Source organism: Acinonyx jubatus, chromosome D1 (assembly GCF_027475565.1).
Source record: "Acinonyx jubatus isolate Ajub_Pintada_27869175 chromosome D1, VMU_Ajub_asm_v1.0, whole genome shotgun sequence".
In the NCBI taxonomy this organism is placed as follows: Eukaryota; Metazoa; Chordata; class Mammalia; order Carnivora; family Felidae; genus Acinonyx; species Acinonyx jubatus.
The window spans coordinates 68,341,841-68,354,331 of NC_069390.1; the positions used below are offsets into that span (position 1 = coordinate 68,341,841).

At 34.7% G+C, this 12,491-nt stretch overlaps 1 protein-coding gene across 2 annotated transcripts in view; it reads left to right on the plus strand.

Moving 5' to 3' along the window:
• The window catches only part of TMEM135 (transmembrane protein 135), a 252,596-nt gene that overhangs the window by 154,099 nt on the left and 86,006 nt on the right, over positions 1-12,491 (plus strand). The gene's annotated exons all lie outside the window — the stretch shown is intronic.

Consider the following 12,491-nt stretch of genomic DNA (forward strand, 5'->3'; position numbering starts at 1 on the left):
ATACATATATATGCATGCATACATACCTACACAACACTGACGTCAATGTTGTTAAGAGTAATGTATTTATAAGGGGTGAAGAGGCCGAATGAACATTCCCAGGTATTAGTGCCTAAAATTGTGGTTTTGACTTTTAGACAGACAAACACTTCCTGCCTGCGTATTAAGTCATATGGTCCACATTCATGCTTGAAACTGCCTGTACACAAATTTCATACAAGATCTTGATTGACCACATGCAGTAGAGATGTCCATGATAGAAATAACATCCACTCTTTAATTCTTTTTTTTTTAAATCATTTTGCAATCCATAACTAGTAGCTAATACTGGATGTAAACTTCATTTTACATTTGTGCTAGATTTTTATTTCTGTTTATTCTTAAATCATTTTTACTGTTGTAACAAGACCAGATAAGCATTTAAGTTTCTTCCCATTGCTAGACCCATTAAGTATTAAACAAAGTTGACTTTTAAAAGGTATTGGTGATTTTTTCAAAGTCTTTTTATCATTATCTTTTCTGTTAAACTGTTAAGATGCTTTTGTAGGTATTTTGAAAAAGTATACATTTCAGTATCATTGTGTCTCTTAGTGATAAACTAGGTACTGAATCTGTCTTGGTGATTGGGAAGGGAAAAAAAAACACAGAAAATGAAGGTTTCTTAAAATTTGTTAACCCAGCATAACTGAGAGGCCTTGATCTGTTGTGTTTTCTTGATGTAATAAGCAAAGGAAGCTCAAAAGGAATAATCTTGTGTGGATTCAGTTTGGAAGAGATGATTGAAGAGTCTTCCATAGTTTATCTGATTCAGAATTCAAGCACAAGCTATAACCACCCCCCCCCCGCCCCGCCCCACCCCGCCCTCACTTTTTTGGTAGAGGTAATGCTGATTACATTATGCTGTAAGACTTTAAAAATATTCATTAGGAAAAAACAAAACAACATAAAATAGCCCATCAGTTCTGGACCTTCCTGCCTGAAAAAGTGGTAGTCAGTGGGAACCTATGCAGAGAGCAATCAGCAGCTGGATAGAAATAGTGAGAACTAAGATATGAGCAATGCCATGCCTAATCAAGGAAGGATTTTCTCAAATGAGTTCTGGAATAAGCATATGCCCAAAGAATGGGCATGGAGTATACTATTTGGGAAAACTAAATGACATTTTATTATACCAATGCATGAGTAAAATTATCCATATGCTGTGTTTAAAACAACAGTAAAGAAATTATATATCCTGTTCTTTATTGTTGATAACTGTTTTGTGGGAGGTTATGCATTGGGATTGAGTTGGTTCTCAGTGGACACCTAAAACATTTGGAGCCCAGGTGGAGGGCAGCTGTTGGCCTTTGGTCCACAGCACAGCTTTGTTTGGTGAGGTAGTGAGTGCTGTCTCACTGGACACCTTGGTTAGGATAATAATAACTCTCAGTTTAATGGTCTTTCTTACCTTTATCAAATGATAAAAATCTGGGGGGTGGGGGGAGAGGAAAATGGGTGATGGGCATCGAGGAGGTCACTTGTAAGTGATGAATCATGAGAATGTACTCCTGAAGCAAAGAGCAAACTGTATACACTGTATGTTAGCTAACTTGACAGTAAATTATATTAAATTATAAAATTAAGAAATGATGAAAATCTGAATTGCATACTGCTATGTGCTGTTTATATGTAGCCCTGCTATGAGCTCTCTAAAATAATCTGGGTGCTTTTATTTATTTATTTTTGTAATGTCTCTGAGGGAGAAACAGAATATCACCCTAAGCCTCGTTCTTATTTGAGGTTAAGGAGAGTACCACCATCTGGATGAAAATAACTAAACTTCTACAAACTGTCTACTTATAATAATGAAGTTTCACTTAGGTGACCTGTCTACTTTGCCCTGCTGAAAACACAATATTTTTTCAGCTTCGACTTTGCTCTGAGTCCATATAAAACCTTTTTCCTCCATGTGCTGAATGACATGTAAGCTTTTTTGTGTTGTTTGGTTTTTTTCTCAAATGAAAAAGTAACATGTTTGGCCACGTTAGGACAAAGAATAGTCCCTTATATAGGCTATGTAAACATACTGGAAAACTGGCTCATGCCACTTTTTTCTCATCTCAATATATAAACATGGAGGATTTTGAGTTTTGTTTTGATTGTTGTTGTTTTAGTTTTTTATTGTAATATTTAAATTACTTATTTTGGAAATGAAAAATATTTTTAGATGTGTTTTTCTTTACTAGAATAAATATTTTAGACAAGTTTTGAGGATTATGGAATTTTCTTGTCATCTTTGCTTTTCTTAAATCTGGCTCATTATGCAAATAATTCTTTTACACAGAGACTGTATCTTAACTTACTATTTTTCTCTGCTGTCCATGAAAATAAGAGATGTTTCATAATTAATTTGAATGAAACTTATAAAAGCTGTAATGCTGTAATGAGGCTTTTAAAAGGAAACTTTGAGAGAAATCCATGACAGCTCATGGGCTTTGTTATCACACCTGGTTTCTAAACCTGTGTCAATCCCGTAACTATGTATGTCTCCCTAAAACTCTTCTCTGAAGTGGGGATAATAATCCCTATATCGCAGGCTGTTTTAAGGATTATGTAAGGTCATACACATCAAGCACTTAAAACAGCATGTGACATATAGCAGGCATTCAATAACATCAGCAATTGATGTTGTTGTTAACATTGTTATTATTTTTTTAATGTTTATTTATTTTTGAGAGAGATGGACAGAGTATGAGCGTGGGAGGGTCAGAGAGAGGGAGACGCAGAATCTGAAGCAGGCTCCAGTCTGAGCTGTCAGCACAGAGCCTTACGCGAGGCCCAAACTCACAAACCGATCGTGACCTGAGCTGTAGTTGAACGCTCAACCGACTGAGCCACCCAGGTGCCCCAACACCGTTATTTTAATTATTATTATATTGAACTCTAAAAAATTTCCCCTCATTCCCTTTTTTTTAAAAATGACAGACACTGGTTAAAAAAATAATACATTGGTGGAAGCATTATGGGGATTATTCTTATCATGGAAGCACTATAATCAATCAACATTAATAAGAATAAAATATTTTCTGGAGGCAAAGGAGTATAATTGAAAGCCTTGAATTTGAAATCAGAATAGTCTTCAACCACTTAAATATTCTGTAACTTTAGGTGAGTAATTTATCTTCCAAGCCCAATTGCCTCATCTTTAAAATGGGAGTAATAGAAACCTACCTTAAAGAGCTATTGTTAGGGTTAAAAGTCAACAGTATGTTAAAAATATCTTTTGTAGTACCTGGCACTGTTAATCCATAGCAGCTTGTTACCTGTTTTATTTCTCTACTTTCTTCTTTCTCCATGTTCTCTGGTCCTTTTGATTGTCTTGATTTACCTTTACTGACTTTCTATCTTAAGCTCTTCTGTGGTTTAATTTGGCTTCCTTTTCATACTTAGCTCTTTTCTTGTTTGTTTTGAATTACATTTTTAATGACTTTTTTTTCAAAAATTAAAAAAAAAATTTTTTTTAACGTTTATTTATTTTTGAGACAGAGAGAGACACAGCATGAACGGGGGAGGGGCAGAGAGAGAGAGGGAGACACAGAATCGGAAGCAGGCTCCAGGCTCCGAGCCATCAGCCCAGAGCCCAACGCGGGGCTCGAACTCGTGGACCATGAGATCGTGACCTGAGCTGAAGTCGGACGCTCAACTGACTGAGCCACCCAGGTGCCCCAAAAATTTTTAATATTTATTTTTGAGAGAGAGAGAGAGAGAAAGAGAGAGCGAGCGCATGAGCAGGGGGAGGGGGAGGGGGAGGGGCAGAGAGAGAGAGGGAGACACAGAATCTGAAGCAGGTTCCAGGCTCTGAGCTGTCAGCAATGGGCCCTATGCAGGGATCAAACCCATGAACCTGTGAGATCATGACCTGAGCCGAAGTTGGATGCTTAACCAACTGAGCCACCCAGGCGCCCTGGTGCATTTTTGATGACTTTTAATGACCAGTGAATTGACCATACAATAGAGAAATGGGTATGGGGGGGTGGAAAAAGCAGTTGAGTATCTTGTTAACTTTTTAAATATAAGTCAGTGTCCAAACCTTACTTCCAGTATACTGCATTTATTTCCTTTAGTTGATCATAATTGAGGTGCGAATAAAATATTGTGGGTATGTAATAATAATGTCTAATTGGTTTTGATAGCCCAGTTCTGAGAATATACTTTCAGTGAGTATTGTTCAGTGAATAAATTCATGTCTTGGCTTTTACTTGACCATTAAGTTTTAAAGCAATTTTTTTAAGCACTGTTTCTATGTATAAACCTTTATCTGTAGTCTTTTAAATAGTGAATTGTTTAATGCTATTTGTTTTTTAAAAATCTGCTGGCAGAAATTAGAATTTTGTTGTTATAAGGAATTAACTTATAAGTTGTATTAGTTCCTGTGTACTGAAATTTTTCGCAGTTGTATACTTTAAATTGTTTTATTTTTATGGAAAACAAGTACAGTTTTCTCACTTACCATAAAAGGACAGGATATCACATAGGATATACTTCCCAGCTGCTATCTAACCTAACTCTTTTACAACTGGAAAATTTCAAGGTTATTGTGTTGCCAGACTGTTTGCTAACCTTGAAGGTATAAATCAAGAATAGTGAGCAGTGCAAGGAAGAGACTGGCCCCAAGTTTTTGTCATACATCATGTAATTTCCTACACTCCGCTCAGAGCAAATACTTTAATTTGCTTATTATACACATATATTCTGAGATTTTTCTCATGATGTATTAGTGACTGTTTGCTTTGAAATAACTTTGTTCTGTGGTGAAAAAAATTGATACATGGAATCATAGAATTTTAGAGTTTTGAAGAATTCTAGAGATTAATATAACTTCTTTTAAAGATGAAAAAGTTAAGGTTTAAAAAGTGGAAGTGATTTTGGGTGCCTGGGTGGCTGAGTCCATTTGAATGTTGGACTCTTGATTTTGACTCAGGTCATGCATGATCCTATAGTCATGGGATCAAGACCTGCTTGAGATTCTCTCTCTCCCTCTGCCCCTTTCCTCTGCTCACACACGTATTCTCTGTCTAAAGTAAAAAAAGATAGAAATAAAAAAAAAAAAGGAAGTGATTTGATCAAGTTTATAGTCTTACTCTGGAGACCCAAGACGTCTTTCTTACCTTAAGTCTGGCATTTGTGGCTCTAAAATTCCTCTTAAGGTATTTTGTACTGTCCCTGTATTTGTTTTGTCAAGGAGGGAAATTTTTAAAAAATCAGTAAGTAAAACTGCCAGTCTAAAACAAAGGGACAGATTATAAAGATGGACTATATATTAAATGAGATTTTAGTTACCTAAGATTTTTTAAGATTATAAAGCAATACATAGCTATTTAACATGGGAATAGTGCTGTTTAAGATTATGCATTACTTAAAGTCAGTCACTATTATGATAATGATACATTGTGTATTTAAAGTCAAAATCTATACATTACAAATTATGATGCACTCATTCATCCAGTAAGAGTGGTTTCTCCAAGAGACCATGTGGTGATTTGTGTTTGCGAAAAAAATGAAAAGATGCTTAGAGTCTAAAGTTCAGCCTTTTAAATAGTGTATGAATAGGAGAACTGTTTATTTTGTTGAAAGATGGATTCTATAAATAGAAACAAACATCATTATTAAAAGGTTACATGTAAAGAAATGTATCCATGTATGGAATTAGACGAAGTAAAGGCTCTGTCCTTTGGTACTTTGTATTTCAAGTAAGTTCTGGTGCAGACATTAAGAAAGATATATAGATGGCCAAAAAAGCATTGCCTAAATATGTTGAATAATTTCAATAATAACATAATCAGGTGTTTTGGTGAGTATCTGTTGTAGGATGAAGTGTAAATATTCTGTCTTAGTGTATTGTATTGGAGTGATTTCTTAATATGCCTACATTCCCCCTAGACTGACATTAGAAGGGCAATAGGTATCAAGTGTTATGTAATTTTGTTTCCCCAGTGTACTGGCAGTGTAGCAAATATGAGGGTGAGAACCTGTTGTTCTTTCTTCTTTTTCACTCTTTTTGACTTGCTAAGTCACAAAGTGTTAGCAACACATAGACACCAGATCAATTTTTGTGAATGGGTGGGTTGGATACACGGCTAAAATATTAATAAAGTCCACATGGGCAAGGGGAAGCTTGTTGCTTCTTTTCCCTAAACAGAAATGAGATTTCATTACATTATTTGCATAATGGAAGAAGAAGGCTCAATGGATTGGTGGGGGGAAATGGCCTTAGTGAGTAATGAAGGCTAAGCAGCAAAGGGGCATCATTGTCTTTGGATACACTCAAGAAGAAGTGATCAGGGACAAAGAACATTTAATTGAGTATGTTAAAGAAAAGCAGTAGAGCTCTGTGGTAGGAAATACTTAAATGCACCATCTGTTTAGGTCTCTAGTATGCTCTAAAATGACTTCAGGATATGTGTTTTAACCATTTTTGAGGCTTGAATGTTAAAAACCGTTCTCTTTTCCAGGACGTATTCACATTGGGCCATATTCACATTTTTAATATTTCTGGTTGTTTTTAGGATTTTAAAGTATTCATATATTGTGATACTGTTTATTTGTTAAAGCTTTGAGAAGGGATAGTTTTCATAAAATTCTGCATGACATAGTGAGGAGAGGAATAGTACATTTTTTTTTTTGGAAGTTTTATAAGCTCTATAGCAGGAAGTCCTGTATTGTAAAACAATCACTTCTTAAAAAGGCATTCCAGAAAAAACAGTATTTTTCAGCTGAATGAACTTTAGTTTCACATCATTTGTTATACTTTGTGTATACTCTTGGCTTAAAATGTTTTTTTGGTTTAGTACATTATGAGATTTCCTTCATATGATTACTTTTATTTAACCACTCCCATTCTTGGTGCAAATAGATAATAATGAAATTCATTCTATGTTTTTATATAAATATATGCAGTTTCAAAAAATAAGAATAGTTTCTAACAGATCAACAATCCACAAATAGGCAAAGGATATGAAAAAGAAACCAATCGACCAAAAACCAAAATGGTTTATAAATCTGGGAGGCTTAGTTTTACTGATAGAAAAAGCAACTATAATATGAGAGACCACCTCTTTCATCCATCAGATTGGCAAGGATAAACAAGTTTGATAAAACAGTTTTTCTGGGTATAGGGAAATAGCTGGTGTAAGGAAGTAGATACACTCAATACTGTTGATGGGAGTGCATCAAGATAAAAAATGCTGATAGGCCTTAATGTAGTGAATTCAGGTCTAAGAATTTACCTCGAGATGTAAGTGCACTTTTTTATAAAATGTACTTTGGTATTCAGTATTTACTGGCTCCTTTCACTCCAAATGTCTATTCATAGACTGTTTTAAGAAATGTCAGCATTTCCATATGGGTGTGTGTAAAATTTAAAAGAAAAGGATAAAACATACTTTATTAGATATGTGTCTCTGTACAGATGAATGTACAGACAGGATATGAGAGATCTGGAATAGGAGGGAACTTTCGTTTCCTTGTATTTTTGTTGTTTAGTTTGCAGTTTTGTTTTTATTGTATATATGCATTACTGTGTAAAAAGCAATTTGAATAGTGTTTTTGACATGTAATTTAAATGCTGAAAAATTTGCCATTTTGAAGTGTTAATTACATGAGTTTTAGTATGTAGAGTTCTGCATCTATCCCTACAATCTAATTTTAGAAACTTTTCATCACCCACCCAGAAGAAACTTTGTACCATGAGCAAACAGTTGCTGTCACCCCTCATTTCCCTAGCTCTAGACATCCATTAACTCTACTTTCTATAAATAGATTTGTCTTTTCTAGAATTCATATAAATGGTATTATACAACATGTCACTAGCTTCTTTCAGTTAAATAATGTTTTGAGGTTCATCCATGTTGTAGCATGCCCTACATTACTTTTTGAGTTAAAAAATGTTACAAAATTAAAGTGAAAAAAGCAATTGCAAAATTCCTTATCCTTCGTAAGTGTATTGTGCAATGGTTGTGAAATGGAAGAGAATTACAGAGAAATTATTTCTTGTTAGTAGTTATTTACTGAGCATGTTTGATATACTAGTAACTCTTTCAGGCTTTATGTATGTTATTTCATTTACTCCATACATATATGTAAGAGATGGTATTGTATTGTTTCTACAAATGAGTAAAGTAAGTGGTAGGACTAAATTTTGTGTTGATTTAGACATAAAAGTGTAAAGTATAAAAATAGATGTATGCAGATGTCTACTTTACAACCGAAGAGAGAATATTTTAAGTGCTATATAACATTACCACAATTCACAGTGAAAATATCATTCACTAGCCAGGCATGTCTAGTAGAATTTTTTGCAGTAATGGAGATATTCTGTGGCTGTCCTGTCTGTTATAGAATCCACAACCACATGTGGCTGTGGATTCTATGAAACATGATTAGTGTGAATGGGGAACTGAATTTTAATATTATTTAATTGTAAATAATTTAAATTTAAAGAACCACACTCTGCTTCTGTCCTTGATGTAATAAATAACAGTTATGGGTTGATTCAGGTAGCACTTACTCTTACAGCTGCAACAGAAAAGGTGGAAAGGAGGAAAAAGGAAACAAATGAGAAACAATAGAAAAATAAATACCAAGATGATAGATTTTATTCTCGACTTACCAGTAGTCATGTTAAACACTCTGTGCCAATTAAGAGATGGAGAATTTTCAGATAGAATAGAAAACGAGAAACAACAAGATGCCTATGCACAATGAACTTTTAATATAAAGACTCCATCAGTTAAAAGTAAAAATACGGATAATAGTATTAAAAGAAATCTGGAGTTACTGTCAGATAAAATAGATTTCAGAGCAAAGGAATATTATCAGAGATAAGGTAATTTCATCATGATAAAGTAGACATAATGCTAAACATTTATGTTCCTAAAAACAGCTTCAGAATACACTGAGTAAAAAGTGATAGAATTGCAAGGAGAGATTGTGGAGACAACTTCACAATTACAGCAGGACATTTTGATAACTTCTCTCAATGATTGAACAAGGAGACAAATCATTAAGGATACAGAAGATTTTTTAAAAATATAATTTATTTTCAAATTGTCTTCCATACAACACCCAGTGCTCATCCCAAGTGCCCTCCTCAATGCCCATCACCCGCTTTTCCCTCTTCCTCACCCCCCATCAACCCTCTGTTTGTTCTCTGTATTTAAGGGTCTCTTATGGTTTGCCTCCCTCTCTCTCTATTTGTAACTTTTTTCCCTCTCCCTTCCCCCATGGTCTTCTGTTAAGTTTCTCAAGATCCACATATAAGTGAAAACATATGGTATTTGTCTTTCTCGACTGACTTATTTTACTTAGCATAATACCCTCCAGTTCCATCCACATTGCTACAGATGGCATGATTTCATTCCTTCTCATTGCCAAGTAGTATTCCATTGTTTATATAAACCACGTCTTCCTTATCCATTCATCAGTTGATGGACATTTAGGCTCTTCCCATAATTTGGCTGTTGTTGAAAGTGCTGCTATAAACATTGGGGTACAAGTGCCCCTATGCATCAGCACTCCTGTATCCCTTGGGTAAATTCCTAGCAGTGCTATTGCTGGGTCATAGGGTAGATCTATTTTTAATTTTTTGAGGAACCTCCACACGGTTTTCCAGAGCAGCTGTACTGGTTTGCATTCCCACCAACAGTGCAAGAGGGTTCCCGTTTCTCCACATCTTCGCCAGCATCTATAATATCCTCATTTGTTCATTTTAGCCACTCTGACCAGTTGAGGTGGTATCTGAGTGTCTTTGATTTGTATTTCCCTGATGATGAGTGATGTTGAGCATCATTTCATGTGTCTGTTGGCCATCTGGTTGTCTTTGGCAAAGTGTCCATGTCTTCTGCCCATTTTTTCACTGGATTATTTGTTGTTCAGGTGCGGAGTTTGGTTAGTTCTTTATAAATTTTGGATACTAGCCCTTTATCCAATAAGGATACAGAAGATTTGAACTACACCATCAACCAGCTTGACCTAATTGATACTCTCTTCCCAGCAAAAGTAGAATGCACATTCTTTTCAAATGCACATGGTTGGAGGGGCACCTGGCTGGCTCTGTCTGACTCTTGATTTCAGCATTGGGAGTTCAAGCCCCATGTTGGGTATAGAGATCACTAAAGAAGAAAATAAACTTTAAAAAAATAAATAAAATACACATGGGTATTTACCAAATATATGGAACATATTCTGATGTGTTCTGGAACGTAAAATAAGTCCTGATAAATTTGGAAATAATCAAGTCATATAAAGTACTTTCTGACCATAATAGAATCAAGTAAGTCATTAACAACAGAAAAGTCACTGAAAATCCCCAAATATTTGGGAACTAACATACTTCTAATTAAGTCATGGATTACAAGCAGTAAGCAAAAGCAGAATTAGAAAGTATTCTGAATTGGGGTGCCTGGGTGGCTCAGTCCGTTGAGCTCTTGATTTCATCTCAGGTTATGATCTTACAGTTTGTGAGATGGAGTCCTGCATCAGGCTCTGTACTGGCAGCATGGAGCCTGTTTGGGATTCTCTCTTTCCCTCTCTCCCCACCCCTTGCAAATAAATAAGTTAATAGATAAATACATTAAGAGAAGTATTCTAAATAAACAAAAATGAAAAACTTATCAAAATTATCAGAATACATGTACAACAGGTATTTTGGCATTATATACTGATATTAAAAAAGAAAAAAATTTAGATCAATGGCCTAAATTTCTGTCTTTAAGAAAATAGGGAAACAAAAGTAAATGAAATCTAAAGCAAACAGAAAAAGGAACTAATAAAGATCAAATTGAAGTCAGTGAAATAGAAAACAGAAAAACATCAGAGAAGATTAATTAAACCAAAAGTTTGTTCTTTGATAAAATCAATGCAGTTACTATATCTGTATCCAGACTGATCCAGAAATAAGATACAAACTACAAATACTGGGAATGAAAGAGGTGACGTTACTATAGATTCTGCAGATATGAAGATGATAATAAGGGAATGAGGTTAAGAACTTTTTGGATGTGATGGATGTGTTTGTTATCTTGATTATGATGATGATTTTATAGGTATATATACCTATATCAAGACTTACAAAATTGTGTACTTTAAATATGTTAATTTTACTTCAGTAAAGGTATTAAAAATTTAACTAGCCACATGTGAACAGCAGCTACAGATTTGGACAATGGAGCAGTCATTATCTGTAAGCTTCTTGAGGGTCTAAATTGTATTTAAATATTCTCTGTATAGAGCAGCTCTAGAGTGACTCATTTGACCAATATTTGTTTAATGAAGGAAATGCAAAATACAGCTATTGGGGTAAGCATGGATGTATCACTTAACTTCTCAGGACATTAGTTTCCTGATATGAAAAAAAAAAAAACCATAGAGGTTTATCTAAGTTCCTTTTGCCTTCAAATTCTGAATTTTGAAGAACAGAAAATATTCTTCCTTATTTAACTGCAGATTGTCATTTATTTGGAAAAGCATTTTTTTGAAGACACCATGTTTAATAAATTAGCACAATTAATTTAAAAAACTTTGAAAACACTACATCACTAAAAATTAAATCTTTTCTTTAGCACCTTTAATTAACACAGTACTGAATACCTTTCATAATAAAAATCAGAATCTTTCCAGTGGTTCTGTTGATACAGTCCCCTTGCTTACTCCTCATCTCCTCACTCTCTCTACTAAGTCTTGGCTTCCTTGACCACTTTGTATAAAACCACGACCCCTATTCTCCTGCACTTTATTTCCTTATCCTGCTTTGTTTTTCTCCCAAACTGCTATCACTATTTAACATAGTATTTTCTTTTAATATCTTCTTTCACCTGACTAAAAGATAACTTTCATTAGGGTAAGGACTTTGCCCATTTTGTGTACTGTTGTAGGTTCTAGAACAGTTTCTGGAACATAGTAGGCATTCAGTAAATATCTGTTAAATGAATTGATCTATTGTACATTAATATCCTTTAGGTCGCCCCCCCCCCCCCCCGCCGCTTGTATAGATTTTTATCTCTTGAATCTCTACTGTATAAAAAAGTGAACTCCAATTCTCACTTTATAGACAAGAGATCTATGTCTTAGGGGAAATTATATAAGGCATTGAAAGTCACATACAACTAGACTCAAACCCAGATCTGCTGTATTCCAGAGCTTGAGATCTTTAACATTGTACTTTTTCCCATTTTCAGGTGTATTATTTGCAAAGATAAATGTTAGTTTAACATGAGCATCGATAGGTTTAGAACATTAGGATAGAGCATAGCAACATTTTAAGAGAAAGTGACTAAGGAAATTTTCCTTAGAGAAAGGTGGAGGGTATGGAAAAGATTTGTGGGACACTTCTAGAGAGGTTTGTGAGTAGGTTTGCAAGGGGGAAAAATGACTAGCTCAGGGAAAGAATGAAACCTTGAACATCTGGGAACTAAGGCTTTGCCCAAAGGGTATAGAATGGTAGGGAACTAAAAATT